Source organism: Aquarana catesbeiana, linkage group LG03 (assembly GCF_042186555.1).
Source record: "Aquarana catesbeiana isolate 2022-GZ linkage group LG03, ASM4218655v1, whole genome shotgun sequence".
NCBI classification, from domain to species: domain Eukaryota; kingdom Metazoa; phylum Chordata; class Amphibia; order Anura; family Ranidae; genus Aquarana; species Aquarana catesbeiana.
Window position 1 is genome coordinate 282,824,157 of NC_133326.1, and position 10,362 is coordinate 282,834,518.

The window sequence follows — 10,362 nt, forward strand, 5'->3', positions numbered from 1 at the left end:
AAACTGATTCCCCTTTCAGGAGATGACTAAAGGCTTGAAGGGCACACCAGGCCACCCGCAGTTCCAGGACATTCAAGCCCGGGTTGTGGAGGCGAGCATCCCACCTGCTTTGTGCAAGTTCTGATCTGCAAAGGGCTCCCCATCCGGCACCACTGGCATCGGTTGTGACCGTGACCCATGAGACGGGGGCGATGGAGTGGCACATGAGCAGAGTCCAGCGGTGAAGCCACCAGAAGACGCTGTTCCTCATTACTGTTGTTATGTGAATGAATTGGTTGCCGTCTCCCGAGTTCCATTGCTGGAGAAACCCTATCTGAAAAGGGCGTAGCCTCCACAGAGACCATTTGACCATTGGGGTCATAGAGACCACCATGCCGATAATTTTTAGGCACTGTGAGGCCCTCAGACGTGAAGAGGTTAGAGTCCGTGACACTCTCTCGTATGACTGGAATCTTTTCCACTGGCAGAGAGATGGTACTTTCCACAGTGTCGAACTGCTCCCCTAGGTATACCAGGCACTGTACTGGCTCCAGATGGCTTTTCTCTCAGTTTAGCAGCCAACCAAAGTCGAGCAGTGTGGTGATAACCTGAGCTCTGTGGATCAGCAGCTGCTCTTTGTCCTGGGATAGTAACAAGAGGTCGTCAAGATAGTGGTACAACCGTATCCCTTTTGTTCTGATGAGGGTCACCACGGCCAGAAGAACTTCCAAAAAAACTTGAGGTGAGGTTATCAGCCCGAAAGGGAGGCAGGTAAACTGTAGATGTTCTTGTCCAACTATAAACCAGAGGTATTTGCAGAATTCTTCTGCTGCAGGCACGTGGAAATAGCCATCCTTTAAACTGATTGAGACTAATCAATCGCCTGGCTGCACGGCTTGCTGGATGGTAGACAGAGTCTTCATTTTGAATCTTTCGTGTTTTATAAACCTGTTCAGGTAGGTTAGGTCTGTCACAGGGGCCATGAACCGTTTTTCTTTTGCACTAGGAGGAGAGGGGAGTACACCCCTTGTAATTTTTCACCCTTCCGAACAGGCACCACGGCTCCCTGTACCATCAGCGAATCCACATAGGTATCAGGAACCATGAATCAGACTAAGACAGAAGTAAAGTTAAATCACACTTGTTTATTAATAATAATAATAAGGTAAACAGAGTAAGCGTAGTCAAAACAAGCCAGAGTTCAGTAACCGGATTGGGTAGTCAGCCAAGCAAATGTCAGAGAGCCAGAGATAAACGTAGTAGTACAGCAAGCAGGATCAGGAGCCAGAAGGAACGTCAGCCAAACAAGTCTTCAACAGGAACGCTGGAGAAAGTCTCTGTGATGTTGACAAAGGCAAAGGCAGAGATCAAGTGAGCTGGATGACTTTAAGTAGGCAGGACTGATGAGCAGAATCAAAAACAGCTGGGTAACTGTTTAGAGAGATGGGAGCTGACAATTAGCCGACAGCTGAGCGGCCAGCTCAGAGAAGGAAGGGCTGAGCCCAACCCTGACAGTACCCCCTCCCCAACGACCCCTCCCCCTCGGAGGATCACCAGGCTTGAGGGGAAAACGTCTATGGAAATCACAGAGGAGGACAGGGGCATGTACGTCCGAGGATGAGACCCAAGAGTGTTCCTCCGGACCGTAGCCCTTCCAATGCACCAGGTACTGTATGCGCCCACGGAACCTACGGGAGTCAACAATGGATTGTACTTCATACTCCTCATGGTTCTCAACCTGTATAGGGAGAGGACGTGGCACCAAGGTGGTAAAGTGATTGCAGAACAAAGGTTTCAATAAGAAGACATGAAACATTTGAGATGCGTATACTAGGAGGAAGGTCCAAGGCGTAAGGCTTTGGGTTAATCCTGCAAAGGATACGGAAAGGCCCAATAAAACGAGGTGCGAACTTCAAAGAAGGAATACGAAGTCGGAGGTTGCGAGACGACAGCCAGACTCTGTCCCCAACCTGGTAGGAAGGTGCAGGCAGGCATCTGCGGTCAGCATAGAGTCTGTACCTATCGTTAGCATGTTGCAAAGCCTCCTGAACTTGTGCCCAAGTGGAACGAAGACCACGGAGATGCTCCTCTAGCACAGGAATACTCTGCGGAACAAACGAGTCAGGCAGCATGGAAGGTTGGAAGCCATAATTCGCCATAAACGGGACAATCGGGAAGCACAATTCAAGGCACTGTTGTCAGCAAACTCTGCCCACGGTAATAGGTCTGACCAGCTGTTATGATGGTCAGAAATATAGCAACGTAAGAATTGCTCCAAGGACTGATTGGCTCATGGCCCCATTAGACTGCGGGTGGTACTCAGAGGAGAAAGCAAGCTGAATTCCCAACTGTGCACAAAAGGCTCGCCAGAACCGGGGGACAAACTGACTACCCATCTCTGAGACAATGATCTTGGGTAGTCCATGTAAGCAAAAGATCTCCCGAGCAAAAATGGAAGCCAGTTCCTTAGAAGTGGGCAGCTTCTTAAGTGGAATACAATGACACATCTTAGAGAACCGGTCAACCACCATAAGGATAACAGTGTTGCCTTGGGAGTTGGGTAACTCCACAATGAAATCCATAGACAGGTGGGTCCAGGGCCTCTCTCCATTGGGTATGGGTTGTAGGAGGCCCACTGGAAGGTGTCATGGAGTCTTACTCTGAGCACACATGGAACAGGCAGCTACGAAGGCAGTTACATCAGCCCGTAGACTAGGCCACCAGAATTGTTGGGAAATGGCCCAAACGAGTTGATTCTTCCCAGGGTGGCCAGCTGCCTTGGGAGAATGGTAAGTCTGGAGCATGGCAGTACGGAGACTCTCTGGGACAAAGCAGCGGTCACAAGGTTTCTCAGGAGGAGCATGGACCTGAGCAGCAAGAATTTTGTCACCCAAAGGAGAAGTAAGACTGGTGTGAACCGTAGCCAGGATACGATCAGTAGGAATCACAGGAACCGGAACCGACTCCAACTTGGAAGTGGAGGAAAATTGTCGTGACAAGGCGTCAGCCCTTACATTCTTAGTACCGGGTAAGAATGAGACAATGTAATTAAAACTCAGTCCATCGCGCCCTTCTGGGAGAGAGGCGCTTAGCCTCAGACAAGAATGTGAGATTCTTATGGTCAGTAAGAATGAGAACCTGCACAGTGGTACCTTCAAGGAGATGTCTCCATTCTTTCAGGGCTAAAATGATCGCCAACAGCTCTCTGTCACCAATCTCGTAATTGCACTTTGCAGGTGACAATTTCTTGGAAAAGTAGCCACATGGATGCATAGCGTTCTCAGAGTTAGGACGTTGAGACAGAAGGGCGCCAACTCCAGTCTCAGAAGCATCAACTTCTAGGATAAAAGGCAACATAGGATCAGGATGTGCCAAAACAGGAACAGAAACAAAGGCAGCCTTGAGACTCTCAAAGGCCTTAATGAACTCCGGAGACCAACTCTGTGGGTTACTGTCCTTTCTGGTCATATCAGTCAGGGGCTTAACCAGAGACGAGAAGTTACGAATAAACTTCCGATAATAGTTGGCAAAGCCCAGGAAACGCTGCAGATGACGTAAACCCACGGGTCGGGGCCACTGTAAGACTGCCGAAAGTTTCTCTGGGTCCAGGGCCGATCCTAGGGTCACCGGCGCCTGGGTGCAGAAATATTTCTGGCGCCCCCACATGGGCGTGGTCATCTTACCAACTCCTCCCCTTTACAAACGATTCTATGGCAACGACTCAAATACAGAGCTGCTCCTCTAAGAAGTCTTCGTTACCCTGAAATCCTCCCATGATCTCTTAACAATAAAGAAAATACAGGAAGAGAGAACACTAATGAGACCTGGAGGGGAGTCTCTCTGATGCACACAGAGAGGGCTTCTGTTAGAAAGAGTCCCCAGACATAATACAGGATACGGTCAAAGACTGCAGACATAATACAGGAGATGATCAGAGACTGCAGACATAGTACAGGAGATGATCAGAGACTGCAGACATGGTACAGGAGATGATCAGAGACTGCAGACATGGTACAGGAGATGATCAGAGACTGCAGACATGGTACAGGAGATGATCAGAGACTGCAGACATGGTACAGGAGATGATCAGAGACTGCAGACATAATACAGGAGATGATCAGAGACTGTAGACATGGTACAGGAGATGATCAGAGACTGCAGACATGATACAGGAGATGATCAGAGACTGCAGACGTGGTACAGGAGATGATCAGAGACTGTAGACATGGTACAGGAGATGATCAGAGACTGCAGACATGGTACAGGAGATGATCAGAGACTGCAGACATGGTACAGAAGATGGTCAGAGACTGCAGACATGGTACAGGAGATGATCAGAGACTGCAGACATGATACAAGAGATGGTCAGAGACTGCAGACATAGTACAAGAGATGGTCAGAGACTGCAGACATAGTACAGGAGATGGTCAGAGACTGCAGACATGATACAGGAGATGATCAGAGACTGCAGACATGATACAAGAGATGGTCAGAGACTGCAGACATAGTACAGGAGATGATCAGAGACTGCAGACATGATACAAGAGACACTCAGAGACTGCAGACATAGTACAGGAGATGGTCAGAGACTGCAGACATAATACAGGAGATGATCAGAGACTGCAGACATAGTACAGGAGATGATCAGAGACTGCAGACATGGTACAGGAGATGATCAGAGACTGCAGACATAGTACAGGAGATGATCAGAGACTGCAGACATGATACAAGAGACAGTCAGAGACTGTAGACATGATACAAGAGACAGTCAGAGACTGCAGACATGGTACAGAAGCTGGTCAGAGATTGCAGACATGATACAAGAGATGGTCAGAGACTGCAGACATAGTACAGGAGATGATCAGAGACTGCAGACATGATACAAGAGACAGTCAGAGACTGTAGACATGATACAAGAGACAGTCAGAGACTGCAGACATAGTACAGGAGATGGTCAGAGACTGCAGACATAATACAGGAGATTATCAGAGACTGCAGACATAGTACAGGAGATGATCAGAGACTGCAGACATGGTACAGGAGATGATCAGAGACTGCAGACATGGTACAAGAGATGATCAGAGACTGCAGACATAGTACAGGAGATGATCAGAGACTGCAGACATGGTACAGGAGATGATCAGAGACTGTAGACATAGTACAGGAGATGATCAGAGACTGCAGACATGGTGCAGGAGATGATCAGAGACTGCAGACATGGTACAGGAGATGATCAGAGACTGTAGACATGGTACAGGAGATGATCAGAGACTGCAGACATAGTACAGGAGATGATCAGAGACTGCAGACATGGTACAGGAGATGATCAGAGACTGTAGACATGGTACAGGAGATGATCAGAGACTGCAGACATAGTACAGGAGATGATCAGAGACTGCAGACATGGTACAGGAGATGATCAGAGACTGTAGACATAGTACAGGAGATGATCAGAGACTGCAGACATGGTACAGGAGATGATCAGAGACTGCAGACATAGTACAGGAGATGGTCAGAGACTGTAGACATGATACAAGAGACAGTCAGAGACTGCAGACATGATACAAGAGATGGTCAGAGACTGCAGACATAATACAGGAGATGGTCAGAGACTACAGACAAGATAGAATAGATGGTCAGAGACTGTAGACATGGTACAGGAGATGATCAGAGACTGCAGACATGGTACAGAAGCTGGTCAGAGACTGTAGACATGGTACAGGAGATGATCAGAGACTGCAGACATGATACAGGAGATGGTCAGAGACTGCAGACATGATACAAGAGATGGTCAGAGACTGCAGACATGATACAGGAGATGGTCAGAGACTGCAGACATGATACAAGAAATGGTCAGAGACTGCAGACATGATACAAGAGAAGGTCAGAGACTGAAGACATGATACAAGAGAAGATCAGAGACTGAAGACATGATACAAGAGAAGGTCAGAGACTGAAGACATGATACAGGAGATGGTCAGAGACTGCAGTTCCTATGGACGTTAGTAGATAATGGCCGATCGGCCCTCTCACCTGACCCAGCGATGGTTCCTCTGATTAGGAGTCAGCTCACTCTGAATTGCCCATGGTGACTCCGCTGGGTAGAACCCAGATCTGTATTCTGGCAATGACTGCATTCCTTTCTCTGCCAGGGATGGCACCAGGCTGTGTGTCTTTCCCTCTGGTGGCGCAGGGCAGTGGGGTTTCCTCTCTGATGGTGTTCCCTCAGCACTGCCCTCTCCCTCTGGAGTCCTGGGTGTACTTCCCTGAAAGCTTTCCCAGGCTCCTGTCTCTCTCTCTCTCTCCCCCATTCAGCTGAGCCTGCTGTGTGGGCTGCAGTTTCCGTGTTACAGTGGGGCTGCCAGTCCTCGGGACTACATGTCCCACAATCCCCTTCTCCTTTTTCTATTCTATTTTTCCCTGGCTGATATAAAGGCGGGGGAAGAAACATAGTGGGAGGCTGTGCTGGCCAGCGCCGCTCACTAGTATAGCAGTGCACGTGTGGAGGAGAGGGAGGGGAAGGGGCGAAAGGAGAGCCCGCAGCTGCAGTGACGTCACTAGGGTTGGTGTCACCAGGTGCGGTATAACATGGTGTCACCCTCCTTCCACCAACTTTAGTCGCCCCTCAGTACAGACTCCCCCTCCACTAAGTATAGACCCCCCTTCGTCAGTGCAGACCCCCCACTAAGTATAAACCCCTCTCTCAGTACAGACCCCCCCTTCATCAGTATAGACCCCCCCAGGACAAACCACCCCCCCTCCATTAGTAGACCCCCACCAGGACAACCCCCCCTCCATTAGTACAGATCCCCCCCAGGACAAAGCCCCCCTTCATTAGTACAGACCCCCCAGGACAACCCCCCTCCATTAGTACAGACCCCCAGGACAAACCCCCCCTCTATTAGTACAGACCCCCCAGGACAAACCCCCTCCATTAGTACAGACCCCCCAGGAGAACCCCCCTCCACTAGTACAGACCCCAACAGGACAAACCCCCCCTCCATTAGTACAGACCCCCCCAGGACAAACCCCCACCATTACTACAGACCCCCAGGAAAACCCCCCCTCCACTAGTACAGACCCCCACAGGACAAATCCCCCCTTCATTAGTACAGACCCCCTAGGACAACCCCCCCTCCACTAGTACAGACCCCAACAGGACAAACCCCCCCTCCATTAGTACAGACCCCCCCAGGACAAACCCCCACCATTACTACAGACCCCCCAGGAAAACCCCCCCTCCACTAGTACAGACCCCCACAGGACAAATCCCCCCTTCATTAGTACAGACCCCCTAGGACAAACCCCCCCTCCATTAGTACAGACCCCCCACCAGGACAAACCCCCCTCCAATAGTACAGACCCCCCACCAGGACAAATCCCCCTCCATTAGTACAAACCCCCCCCCAGGACATCCCCCCTCCATTAGTACAGACCCTCCCGGACAAATACCCCCCTCCATTAGTACAGACTCCCCCAGAACAACCCCCCTCCATTAGTACAGACCCCCCCAGGACAACCCCCCTCCATTAGTACAGACCCCCAGGACAAACACCCCCCTCCATTAGTACAGACCCCCAGGACAAACACCCCCCTCCATTAGTACAGACCCCCAGGACAAATCCCTCCATTAGTACAGACCCCCCAGGACAAATCCCCCCCTTCATTAGTACAGACCCCCCAGGTCAACCCCCCTTCATTAGTACAGACCCCCCCAAGACAACTCCCCCTCCATTAGTACAGACCCCCCAGGACAACCCCCCATTAGTACAGACCCCCAGGACAACCCCCCCATTAGTACAGACCCCCAGGACAACCCCCCCATTAGTACAGACCCCCCAGGACAACCCCCCATTAGTACAGACCCCCAGGACAACCCCCCATTAGTACAGACCCCCAGGACAACCCCCCATTAGTACAGACCCCCCAGGACAGCCCCCCATTAGTACAGACCCCCAGGACAACCCCCCCATTAGTACAGACCCCCCAGGACAACCCCCCATTAGTACAGACCTCCCAGGACAGCCCCCCCATTAGTACAGACCCCCAGGACAACCCCCCATTAGTACAGACCCCCAGGACAACCCCCCATTAGTACAGACCCCCAGGACAACCCCCCATTAGTACAGATCCCCCAGGACAACCCCCCATTAGTACAGACCCCCAGGACAACCCCCCATTAGTACAGACCCCCCAGGACAACCCCCCATTAGTACAGACCCCCAGGACAACCCCCCATTAGTACAGACCCCCAGGACAACCCCCCTTAGTACAGACCCCCAGGACAACCCCCCCATTAGTACAGACCCCCCAGGACAACCCCCCATTAGTACAGACCCCCAGGACAACCCCCCATTAGTACAGACCCCCAGGACAACCCCCCATTAGTACAGACCCCCCAGGACAACCCCCATTAGTACAGACCCCCAGGACAACCCCCCATTAGTACAGACCCCCAGGACAACCCCCCATTAGTACAGACCCCCCAGGACAACCCCCCATTAGTACAGACCCCCAGGACAACCCCCCATTAGTACAGACCCCAGGACAACCCCCCATTAGTACAGACCCCCCAGGACAACCCCCCATTAGTACAGACCGCCTCAGGGACAAACCTCCCTCTATCAGTACAGACACATAACACCCGTGCGGCAGCTAGAGAGGACAGTGTGAAGCCGCCCCGCCCGGGTGAAGAGCAGATCGAGACAGGCAGCAGCTTAGGCGGGAGTGAGAGACAGAGGAGAGAACCTGTGTCAGGCTGCAGGCACGGGCCGCCCCCCCCTCCTCCCCCCAGCGAAATCACTGCGCGGCTGGTCTCTCTCAACACAGAGACCAGCCGCTCCGATCTCCGGCGGCTGCTCTCCTCTGACAGGAGGAGGAGGGAGGGGGGACGGGCTCTAGCAGTGAAAAGCACAGCAGCCGGACCTGCGGACAGAGCTATCCAGAAGTAGATCCAGAAGTGTCCAGAAGCACGGAGGGGAGAAGGAGGAGGGAGGGGAGCACTCTGGCGCTTCAGCGCCCCCACCTCTCTGGCGCCTGGGTGCACTGCACCCCGTGCACCCGCCTGGGATCGGCCCTGTCTGGGTCCATCTAAAAACCAGCAGTGGAAATGACGCCCAGGAATTTAACCTGTTCACGATGGAACTCGCACTTCTCCAGTTTACAATAGATTGTTTTCTCTTAGTTTCTAAAGCACACGACAGACATCTGTGTGGTGGCTCTCCAGGGACTTGGAAAATATGAGGATATCATCAAGATAAACTACCACACATAACTGCAACAAATCTCGGAGGACATCATTAATAAATTCCTGGAAAACTGCTGGGGCGTTACAAAAGCCAAAAGGCATTACGAGGTACTCATAATGGCCTGTTCTGTTATTAAACTGTTTTCCACTTGTCATACTCCTTAATCTGCACGAGATTGTATGCACCTCTCAAATCAAGCTTTGTGAAAACCGTTGCTCCCTTGAGGCGGTCAAATAACTCGGTAATCAACGGAACCGGGTAGGCATTCTTAATCGTGAAACGATTGAGACCCCTATAATCAATACAAGGTCTCAGTTCACCACTCTTCTTCTTCACAAAGAAGAAACCAGCACCAGCAGGAGACAAGGATTTGCGGATGAAACTTCGAGAAAGTGCGTCTGCAACATACTCCTCCATGGCCTTATCCTCCAAGACCGACACAGGGTAAACCCCGGCCACGAGGGGGTATGGCACCAGGTTGAAGGTCAATTGCACAATCATAAGGCCGGTGTGGAGGCAAACTACCGGCTTGACCTTTGTCAAAGACATCGCTAAAATCGCGGTACTCCTCCAGCAGGGACAAGAGTGAAGAGGTGCACAGGAGCTTGGCTACTTTCTGGAAGCATGTCTTACTGCATTGTGGTGACCAGGAGAGAACCTCAGCATGGAGCCAATCAAAAGAGGGGTTGTGCCTCTGTAACCGAGGATAACTAATAACCAGCGGAAACCTAGGTGAGAAAATAACTTGGAATTGGATCATCTCATGGTGAAGAGCCCCTACGGCCATGGACAACGGAACCGTCTCATGAGTCACATGGGCAAACTGTAGAGGTCTCCCGTCAAGAGCCTCAATGGCAAGTGGAGTGTCACGCAGCTGCAGTGGAATCTAGTGCTGTGATGCAAAGGCAGCATCAATGAACAGGCCTGCAGCCCCAGAGTCGATTAGAGCCTGTATCTCGATGGACGACTCAGCCCAAGAAAGGGTGACCGAAACCAGGGGCTTATCCTTCTGGATAACTGGGGGCGAAACAACGCCACCTAAGGTCTGTCCATGACAGGACCTCAAGGTTCGGGCGTTCCCTGGACGGGTAGGACAAGATTTCAAAAAGTGACCTGACTGGCCACAATAAAGACA